We start from the raw sequence: 10,654 nt of genomic DNA, 5'->3' as shown, positions 1-10,654 counted from the left end.
GAGCTGTGTTTAGCAGCAGCTTTAGCAACTTGATAGCAGCTCTGAGAACTGAGACACAAGATATACATAAGGAAGTTCCCACTTCCTTAATAGCCTCCTGACTCTATTTTAATTGATTCTCTTAGCAATACTTGACTCTATTTTATTTTTCTATTATCAATTATATAAAAAATAAAGACAGCACTAAGTAATTTATAAAATAGAAAATATAAAAATAAAAAAGGCAGATTACTAAATAAAAAGGCAATTAGTGACATTGTACTTCTCTTAAATTAGTTTAATTATCACTATTTAATAAATTTGTTTTGATATCTGATTCCAAGAGAATTATTTGACATGTTGATACATTTTTAAAGACAATCAAGTAATGGAGGCAGTCAAGCAGAGCAGAAAAGAAAAAAGAATTGAGAAAAAGCAGTCCTTGTACTATTCTTCTGGCAAATAATGTAGACACTGAGTTGTTAAAATTGAATTATGAAAGTTTAACTGTTCAATTATCTGTTTGAGGCTTCAGCAGGTTCATGGCCCTTGACTGAGCAGTTTTGTGGTGAGTGATGGGTGGCTTCTGCATGGCTTCTGACTTTTGAAGAAAGTGATACCCATGCATAGAGGTTATTCTTTTTCTCTTTTGCAGGCCACTTTGCAGCCACTTACATATGTAGAAAGTATTTCAAGTCTTATCTAGAGGTCAAATTTTTTTGAATCTGTTAAGATAGGTTTAAACTATAGTGCAAGAAATCAATTTTATTCTTGAATTTTTTTCCCATTGGTCCCAAAGCTCCTTTCTCTCATACCATTTAATATAATTAAATCTTCGACATTTCTTCCAACAGATTCTAAGAAAGAGAATTTAACAATTGGCACCATCACTTGGTTCAATGTCACTGCGTCTTTCCCAAACAATAAATTGTTACTACAATGGTCTTTCTTTTCTTTTTCCACCAGAGAAAACCTGCAAAGTCATTTAAAATCTGTCATTTTGCATGAAGGACATTACCTTCTTTATTCTCTAAAGAATGATAAGTTGAATAAATATCTCGCTCTTTGGATATAAATTACGTGTTGATTTCAAAGAGATATGATGTGATTCAGAAAGTGTCTGGTATAATCATATATATGATTGTGAAGCCAGGCTTGGCTTCATCATGGGAGAAGAATTGTTTCCACCTATGCTTTTCTATCAGTCCCAGCTAGGTCTACCAGAGTTACACACACTGATATCTTTCATCTCTTCTTTTGACTTTCCTCCTTAATGTTAGCATTTCTCACATTCCACCTGTACCAAAAGAAGGAAAGTTTGAAGGAGATAAAGCAACACAGAAGTTGACAAAAAAATTCGATTTTATAAGGTGAGAGAAAATTTAAAAACTCTCTCCACCAGAACAAATTTAAATTTACAGAAATTAAGAGATAGTGCAGATTTCCAACACAGAGCACACCCAGATTCTCCCATTATTAACATATTACATTAGTCTGACACATTTGTTATAATTAATGAGTTGGTATTGACACATCATTATTAATTAAAGTGTATTGTTTATTCACTTTTTTTTTTTAATGCCTACAGCACCTGGTCTTCCTAGGTGGTCTCCAATCCAAGTACTAACCAGGCCTGACTCTGCTTAGCTTCTGAGATCAGACGAGATTGGGCCATTCAGGGTGGCATGGCCATAGACAGTTTATTCACTTTTTTTAGTTCTTACTTAATATATCTTTTCTGTTCCAGGATCTTACCCATAATTCCACATTACATTTAGTTGTCATGTTCCCTTAGGTTCTTTTTAGCTATGACAATTTATTGGTCTTTTCTTTTTAGTGACACTATTTTGAGGAGTACTAGTCAGCTATTTTGTATTTCTATTGGAATTTGTCTTATGTTGTTCTCATGATTAGACATGAGTTATAGGTTTGGGATAGGAAGGTCACAGAGATACTGTGCCACTTTTAGTCACATCTTATCAAGAGCACAAACAATCAACATGATTTATCGCTGTTGTTAAATTTGATCACTTGACTGAGTAATGATTTCTTCACTGTAAAGTTACTCTATTTTCCCCCTTTTCATACTGAACTCTGGAACGAAGTCAAAATCATAGCCTTCACTTAAGGAATATGGAGTTATGCTCACTGCGCGAGGGCAGAGTATCTATGTAAATTGTCTGGAATTCTTCTGCATAGGATGTTTGTTTCTTCTCCCCATCTATTAAGTTACCCAAACTTTTATTTATATCAGCATGTATTCATAGATATTTATTTTATACTTTATTTTGTTGTTTAAATTTTTCTAGATTTAGTCATCGGAAGCTCTTTCAATTGGCTTCTATGCCCCTTTAACGAACCCTTATCAATTAATTTTTAAAATTTCTTTTTACCAATTTCTTACTTTCTGGTACTTCAAGATTCTCTAGGCTTATCTTGTATATTTTCTGCCTAATCCTAGAAGCAAGCATTTCTCTAGGGAAGCCTGATTCCTGTCATTGGAGAACTCTATTAGAAACCAAGACTTGAGCACTAGGTGCACTTGTTACTACAGCAGTGTCATTTCTTTTAGGCTGTCTCAGCTGACAGAACAAAGAAATATATGTGTGCATACTATTCTGCATTTGTACACATACAGTAGATACTCATTTTTTGTGGATTTCATATTCGTGAATTTTCCTACTTGCTAATATTTATTTGTAACCCCAAAATCAATACTCACTGTACTTTCACAGTCATTTATAAACATGGACAAGTCAATAAAATATTTGAGTCATCTCACATGTATATCCCAGCTGAGTTCAAACAAGGTGACATTCTACTTCCTTGTTTCAGCTCTCATCAAGTAAACAAGTATCCTTTTTATGGTGTATTTAGTGCCTGATTTTTTACAATTTGTGTGTTATGTTTGTGATTTTTCTGTTTAAAATAATCCCCAAGTATAGCACTGAAGCACTTTCTAGTGTTTCTAAGTTCAAGAAAGTTTGTGATGTGCCTCAAGAAGAAAATACTTATATTAGATAAGATTTATTCAGGCATGAGTTATAGTGTTGTTGACTCTGGGTTCAATGCTAAAGAATCAACAATATATATAAACTAAGATATCTTTAAACAAAAATACACATAAAACAAGTTATGTATTGATTGCTTAAAAAAAATATTATGACCAGAGACTAACAAGAACCTACTCCTGTATTTCCCCTAAAAGCAGTGGCTCAGCATGTACTTATTCAGTGTTTTTATTAATTTTATAGAAACATAACTATAATGAATAAGAAGAATCAATTTATAAGTATTTATAGGATGATCTGTATCTATATTAAACTCAACATGAGTTCTTACTGATGACACCAGCTCTAAACTACTACTGCATGGACTGTTCTAGCCTCCTCCCCTTGATTATCTGTAAACTTCCACTCTAACAACAATTCATTCACTTAATTGTCCAAATCCAGTAAACTTGTATAGCAGTATTAGAACTGTCAATTCATACCCTTAGGGAAAAATTTCATCAACTGTAGAACATTGCTTATGCGTGGTTCCTTTTGCTTTAGTCTTATAGGCTCAACTCATTTCCAAAGTTCCTTAGTCAGCACCTTTTCATGACAACCTCTTCAATGAGACTGTTGTATATATTTCTAGTACAGTTATAGTCTCTCATCACAGTCTACATTCCTTTCTGGGAACACTGGCCTCCTAAATTGTTATTTTTTAAATTTTAAAAAATTTTTTAAATTTTTTAAAAAATTGTTATTTTTTAAACTTTAATTTAAAGAATAAATTAAAGTTTATTCTTTGTGCTATAAAGTTCTACATGTTTTGATGAATGCATAATGTCATGTATCCACTATTAGTAGAGTATCTTATAGAATAGGTTAATCATTCTAAAAATCTCCTGGACTTCAATTCTTTAACCCTTTCCTTCTACTCCCAAACCCCTGGCAACCACTAATCTTTTTACTGTCTATAGTTTTGTCTTTCCCAGAATGTCCTATAATTGGCATTATACACTTCAGAATGGCTTCTTTCATATATAACGTATATTTGTTTCCTCCATGTTTTTTCATATTTTTATCATTAAATAATAATCTATTGTATGGATATACTGGTTTATTTATCAATTCATCTTGAAAGATTTTGTGTATACATAAATTTTTAAATCAATTGGGCAAATATCTAGAAGTGTGATTGCTGGATTACATGGTAGGGTTATGTTTCCTTCTTTATTTCTAAATTTCTTTCCCTTCACCACCATCAAAATACGGCATTGTGCCAAGTTGGTCTCAGGTGAATTCACTTTCATGGGAATTAGGCTTAGTTGGCTTTACCACCTATGTCCAAGGTAAAACAATTTAAGTTAGAGATATCTGATAAAACATGACTAATGCAACTCAGCTCATTCTATTTTTTCCCAACAAAGTGTATCGAAATGAATACAAAGAGAAAAAAATCTACAATGCAACAAGGAAATTGCTACAATAAAAAAAAAGTAGTTTCTGTGTAAGCTATTTGCTAAAGACAGTGTAGTTGGGACCAAATTAATTAAGTATACCAAGAGATGATATATATTTATCAAGGTCTTTAACAATTACATATTTTCTTCAATTAGACAACAGAATAGCAGAGACCTGAGAGACCAAAAAAAAAGTTTCTTTTTCTTTCTTTCTTTCTTTCTTTCTTTCTTTCTTTCTTTCTTTCTTTCTTTCTTTCTTTCTTTTTTTGAACAGAGAAGAATGTTTAAGAGAGGTGGACAATCAGGAAAATAAAAAATACCGTGTGGGCCATTTCTGCTACACAAAACAAAGCATGTTTAAATGAATATACCTAGAAAGGAACAAAGAAGTGAAAAATGAGAAAGAGAATGGTAAATATTAGAAAAGCAAAAAGAGATACAAAATATGGAGAAGATAACAGAGTAAAAGAAGCAGAAAGAAATTAAAGATGTAAAGAAAGTTTTAAAAAGCTGAGTTTGTTAGTCAGATAATAATAAAACTCTTCCAGAAAAAAAAATTCATGGTGAAGTTATTCAATATCCAATACGAGTGTTAGGGGGAAGACTACCAAATTCATGTACAAAGAAAAATGAAAAATCAGTCTGTATAAGTAAAAGTATTTTTTAATTTTTAAAGAAGAACATCAGGACTGAAATATGACATCGATATGAATCTGCAGGAAAAATATCTCCATCTCTATGAACTATCTACTATCTATCCATCTATCTATCTATCTATCTATCCATCTATCTATCTATCTATCTATCTATCTATCTATCTATCTATATATCTATCTATCTATCATCTATCTATCATCTGTCATCTATCTATCTTTTACCCATCTATATTTCATATTGAAATTAAGCCAAGATAGTAATCTAAATAAAGAACTCTTAAACAGAGAATCTTTGTTATAGTCATTTTAATTTAAAAAAAAAGGTATTTATAGGAATTAATGTAAGGATAAAAAATTAAGAAAATTCTGGATTTGGAGAGTAAAAGTTAAGGGGTATATGTATACATGTGCTAATATTTTCAGAATTTGTAATCAAATAGATATTATCTTACGTAGATCAATAAAATAAAACAATTTTTCTTCATCCTAATAGAAGGAACTGCAAAGGTGTCAGTCACCCATAAGGTTTGCAGATGTTATCATTGCTGTATAAACAACTCTTTTGAACAAATAGTGTTCCAAGTCTTTGGATGACACCTTCCCTTGAACAAATGGCAGCTAATCTGACTACTTTTCCACCTCTCACTAAATATTTGCAAGGCCATTTTCACACTAATCCTATAAAATATTAGAATTAAAAAAAAATGAAATGAACCCTTTCCTGGAGCACAGTGTCCTTTGCAATTTCCCATTGTAGTTTCTCTTCTGTACATCTTTCCAAGGAAATTAGAGTGTGAGGAATCAGCATCCTTCATCTTATTGTCCCTCTGATTATAAATTTCCTTAATACACCTGTTTTTTGTGACTAAACCAGGTAGCATTGTGACATTTGCCTTAGCCTACGATTCTGTAAAACCATTCCACTTTACAAGAAAATTCATGCTGTTGTTCTCCTTGAATTATTTATACTCTTTTTAAGCATCATAGTCTATTGTTGGCACATAGCAATTAATTAAGTCATAAATTCACTGGTTACATTTTAGTTTTCTTAATAAGATTTCAGAGAAACCAAATTCTCACCAGCAATATATCCATAAATCATATTTCAGAAAGTTACTTCTGAAGGTAATAATTTAAACTTTTTAATTAATTCTAATTTCATGTTATTTAAAGAGCACACTTTTCTGACATTGGTACCAAGTTCTGGGGGTACACCAAATCTAGCCCTTGGTATCTCATATACTGTTTGAGAAAGTGATCAATAATCCATAATTGAAAATCATCTATGAGTGTAAGACATAAACTTAAGAAAAAGCAGAAATATATAAGCTACAAAAGATTACATTATTTGAATGATACTAGAAAGATAATACAATTGTTTGTCTAAGTTTTGAATTGTATTTATTGCAATAAATAATAATTATGTATTAGATAGCATTCAGTCTGTACTTCTTTAACTAGGAGACCTAACAGTACAGTTCTTCTAGCTAAATGGAGACATTATTCTCTCTCAGTAACAGCCTCAGGTTGAGGCGTTATCTGAGTAGTCTGCTCTATGAGGTCATACAGGGTACAGATTTCATCCTGCTACTTTGCCATGTCCTGTTACTGTTTTTTATTTCATGTTTCCAGCAAACACACACCATAACGTCTGTGTTTCAGTCTGAACCAAGACTGGAAAAGAGAAGCGGATGGTGAACAACTTCCTTTTTAGTTTGTGACCATTTGTAAAGTGGCACGTATAACTTTCTTTCATATTCCATAGCCAAAATGTAGTCATGGAGCTATATCTAGCTTCTAAGGGAAGCTGGGAAATAGTCTGTAGGTTAGTGAACATAAGCTGAACTTAAACTTGAAAATTTCTGTTACTACAAGGAACAAAAGAACTTTTGCTGGAGGGGTGTGTGTGTGTTTGTGTGTGTGTGTGTGTGTGTGTGTTGTAGATGTTACCCTACTTCCTGTACTTAGAGAAGCATAAAAAGGTCTTTTATACAGATGCCTTCTGAAAATTCCTAAGTAAGAGGCCACTGACAAATTTGGCAAGATTTCAAGATGTTAATTGTTTCACCATGTTTTCCTTGTCTAATTCCAATAGTTTTCTTTAAGTTATTTTATTTCAAGCTTCTCTTTCTTTATTTTATTTCATGCTTCCTGAAGAAAGCTCAGCAAAAAGCAGAAAGGGTCTACTCCTCTGCACAAACTGAACTCAAGGAAATGAAATCTACTAGTGCATGAGTATTTCCTGTGTTATAATCCCAAGCACCCCCCAATTATCCTTCTCAGAGGTATTTCTAAGTGTAGTAAACTGATAAACTCAAAGACACTAAAGTTGCATTTATTCACCCAAACCCAAAAAGGTGATTTGGTTTTGCTGGTACTTCCACTTTTCTTTTTGATAGAGTACTGTTTCGAACTTTTTCACTTTCCTCCAACATCCACAAACACTTCCTTTCCCCCTTCACTGATGATCTTCACTGCATACTATTTATGCCTTTGTATAGATTTTGGCTGGACCCAGTGACTTGATTCTGGCAATGGAATGCAGAAAAGTATTAGGATGTCAATTCAGAGATTAGGGTACAAAAAGACTAGAAGTTCCATCTCGCCCCTTTGAATCTTGCTGTCTAATGGATCATTCGCTCCAGAGGACATGGCTACTGTGATTTGAGTAATGCTATGAAGAAGCTTAGGTGGCAAGAAACCAGTGTCTACAGCCAACAACCAGCAAGGACCTGAGCTCTGTCAATAACCATGTGAATCAGAGTAGAAGAAAATTCTGACCAAGTGCAGCCTCCAATGACTGCACCTTCAGCTCATACTTTGATTGCAGCCTCATTAGAGATTCTGCACCAGAGGATGAATGAACCATAGAATTATAAAATAATAGATGTTTGTTTTATGCCTCTAAAATATAGGGTAATTTGTTATGCACCAATGGATTGTTAATACAGCAAGTATTGTCTGTAATCGGATAAAACTACCTTAACTTTCCACAAATCATCCTCCTACTCCTGTTCCACATATTGTATTCTCTCCTATCACAATGGAAGGAACATTTCTAATCCAATCTGAGCCAAACTATAATCTCTGCTGCCTTGAGCCTTGTCCAGATGCCATCTGCTCTGTTCCTGGAGATTCTGCAATGGGGAGACATCTGGTTGAATCTCACAAGGTGAGACACAGAAGGACTGAGGGCTGTAATTCCAGTTAAGTCTCTCTTAAATCGCTGGGAAAAACTGCCTCAGAATAATCTTAATGCAAATATGATGCAACACTATGAGATTCAGTTTATTTCTTGAAAACTAACCAATCTTGTCTATACATGGTGTATTTCTTCTGACTAGCGTAATGAAGGGCCACCCAAATTGACTAAACTATTTATATATGTTCATTATCTAGACAAAAGTCACTGTGTTCATATAATTCTTTTCTAATCTGGTCATTTTAAAACAATAATTACAGTTTTATGCCAACACACCCCAAAATGTCAATTTTATAATATAATTACATATGGCCATATGTTTCACAGTTCTAGTTCCCCAACGTTCTCTCCAGAAGGATTGGTCTGGGGGTGTGGGGAGATGATAGTGGAAGGATTACAAAGAAAGCAAGAAGCTCAGAGAGCTTCTTAAACGTCAACTGATCGTGTATAAATTATATGACATTAAACATGATTTAAGTTCGCTGAGCTTGTTTTTCAACTTTAAAATGTATCTACTTATACTCACTATTTAGGTTTAGATCCAAATACTCAAGAGTAAATTAGACTTTTAAATATTGATTTTAGTCTTGTAATCTCAATTGGAAGATACTTATTATATTCTAAAGTCAAAATTAGTAGCCTTTTACTTTCCCTCCAGCCAGTCAAAGCAATTGGAAATTTTTAGCACTTTTCATACAGGATAAGTGAAAAAGAGTATGTGTCATGTGCAAGCAGGCAGCCCCCCAGGAGAGACTAAATCCTACCTATACTGAGTTCTAATTTCACTACTCAGAAATACTATTTCTCTATGTACAGAATGGAAATGAGACCAGCAACTAGCCCTCTAACACCTTTTTCTCCTCAAAATATCAGCTGTTAGTCTGTAAAGAAATTGTCAAGTGTAAGACAAGAATTATTCTCCAATGCTATCTTCACTGGGTACTCACAGGGACCGAAGAAGATAATAGTAAATGTTTGGTGCATCACCAGTAATATAAAAGAAGCTCAGTAAATTATAAGTTGGTATAACTGTGTTGTTGTTATAGTAAACCCTGACAAGTCTGAAATGAAGTTGGCTAAGCATTCATTTTCACGTACAAGGGGTATATTGTTTCCTTAATGTAGGAAATCCAACCCTGTCAATCTACTCAAACCACGTTATAGTCCCTCCAGTGAGGTCGTCATCACCTCCACCTGCCACTCTAACTTTCACCTCCACAAATATTATGCTTATAAGTGACAATATTTTTTTCTAGAACACTACTGTCATCGATGTAAAAATAAAAAGCAGGTTATTCATGGGGAAAATGATTTGTAACTTTAAGCACCAGTTTTATAACTATAGTTTAAAGACCTTTTTACAAACTGTTCAATTTGTTGCAAAGCATTATCAAATTACCTTTATCAAACTTACAGTGACACTTCTGAAAAGGACAAATAGAAATAAATAAATTACCAAAAATGAATAGAGAGAAAAGAGAGGTTGCTTAAAAGAAGATTAGAATAAATTAGACTTCCTATCAGGAATACTGAAAAGAAGAAATCAATAGATCAATGTCATAACATTCTAAGGAAATGTAATAGTAAATGTAGAATTATAAGTTCTTTTTCCATAATTCAAGAGCAAAGATTAAAAAAATCCTTTCAGATATACAAGGCTCATAAAATTATCTATATAGTATATAACAGATTACATTTTATAAATATATAATATATACAAATACATATAAACTATATAACTATCATATGTGAGAACATACATAATTATATCATATGCATAATTTCAATAAGAATTTTAAAAAGAAATGCGTAAAGTTTACTGAAATTTGGTAACTAATAATGAAAAAAATATTTAGTAACCATTTAGAACTAAAATCCAAGACAGAACGATATGGATGGACCTGTGATATACCAAAAAAAAAAAAAATGAGATAGATTAACATGGGATGTCTAAGTAGTTAAGAGGATCATCATATTCTCATTTTCAGGAATAAGGTATTGCCATTGGTCATTTTTTTTGTATCTCATCTGATAATTAAATATAAAATATTGTTGTAAAAAATTTGCAGATAACTACTAGAATGAAAATGAATATAAGAATGAAATAAATATAAACTAAAAAAAAAGGAAAAGAAATGTCAAACAAATAAAAATAAAAGTCAAGTAATTTAACAAGGAAAAATAAGAAAAAGAAATAAGCATAATAAGTAACAATAACAAAATATGATCATACAAAGATAATAATTTTATGAGAGTAGAGTTAAAGCCATCAACTAAAAAGAACTTTCATATCTTACTAAAGTTATTCTAAGTATATGTTATTACCTGTAAAGCAAAAACTCAGAAAATTTGATATGCATTGAT

At 32.4% G+C, this 10,654-nt stretch overlaps 1 pseudogene; it reads right to left on the bottom strand.

The window, feature by feature from the left end:
• Positions 1–1,558: 1,558 nt before the first annotated feature.
• LOC120595232 (uncharacterized) lies at positions 1,559–1,676 on the bottom strand (annotated as a pseudogene).
• Between the last annotated feature and the right edge of the window lie 8,978 nt (positions 1,677–10,654).

Source organism: Pteropus medius, unplaced genomic scaffold (genome assembly GCF_902729225.1).
Source record: "Pteropus medius unplaced genomic scaffold, Ma_sr-lr_union100, whole genome shotgun sequence".
Taxonomy (NCBI): Eukaryota; Metazoa; Chordata; class Mammalia; order Chiroptera; family Pteropodidae; genus Pteropus; species Pteropus medius.
Note: the sequence above shows the minus strand (reverse complement) of the source record. Positions and strands in the feature narration are given on the sequence as shown.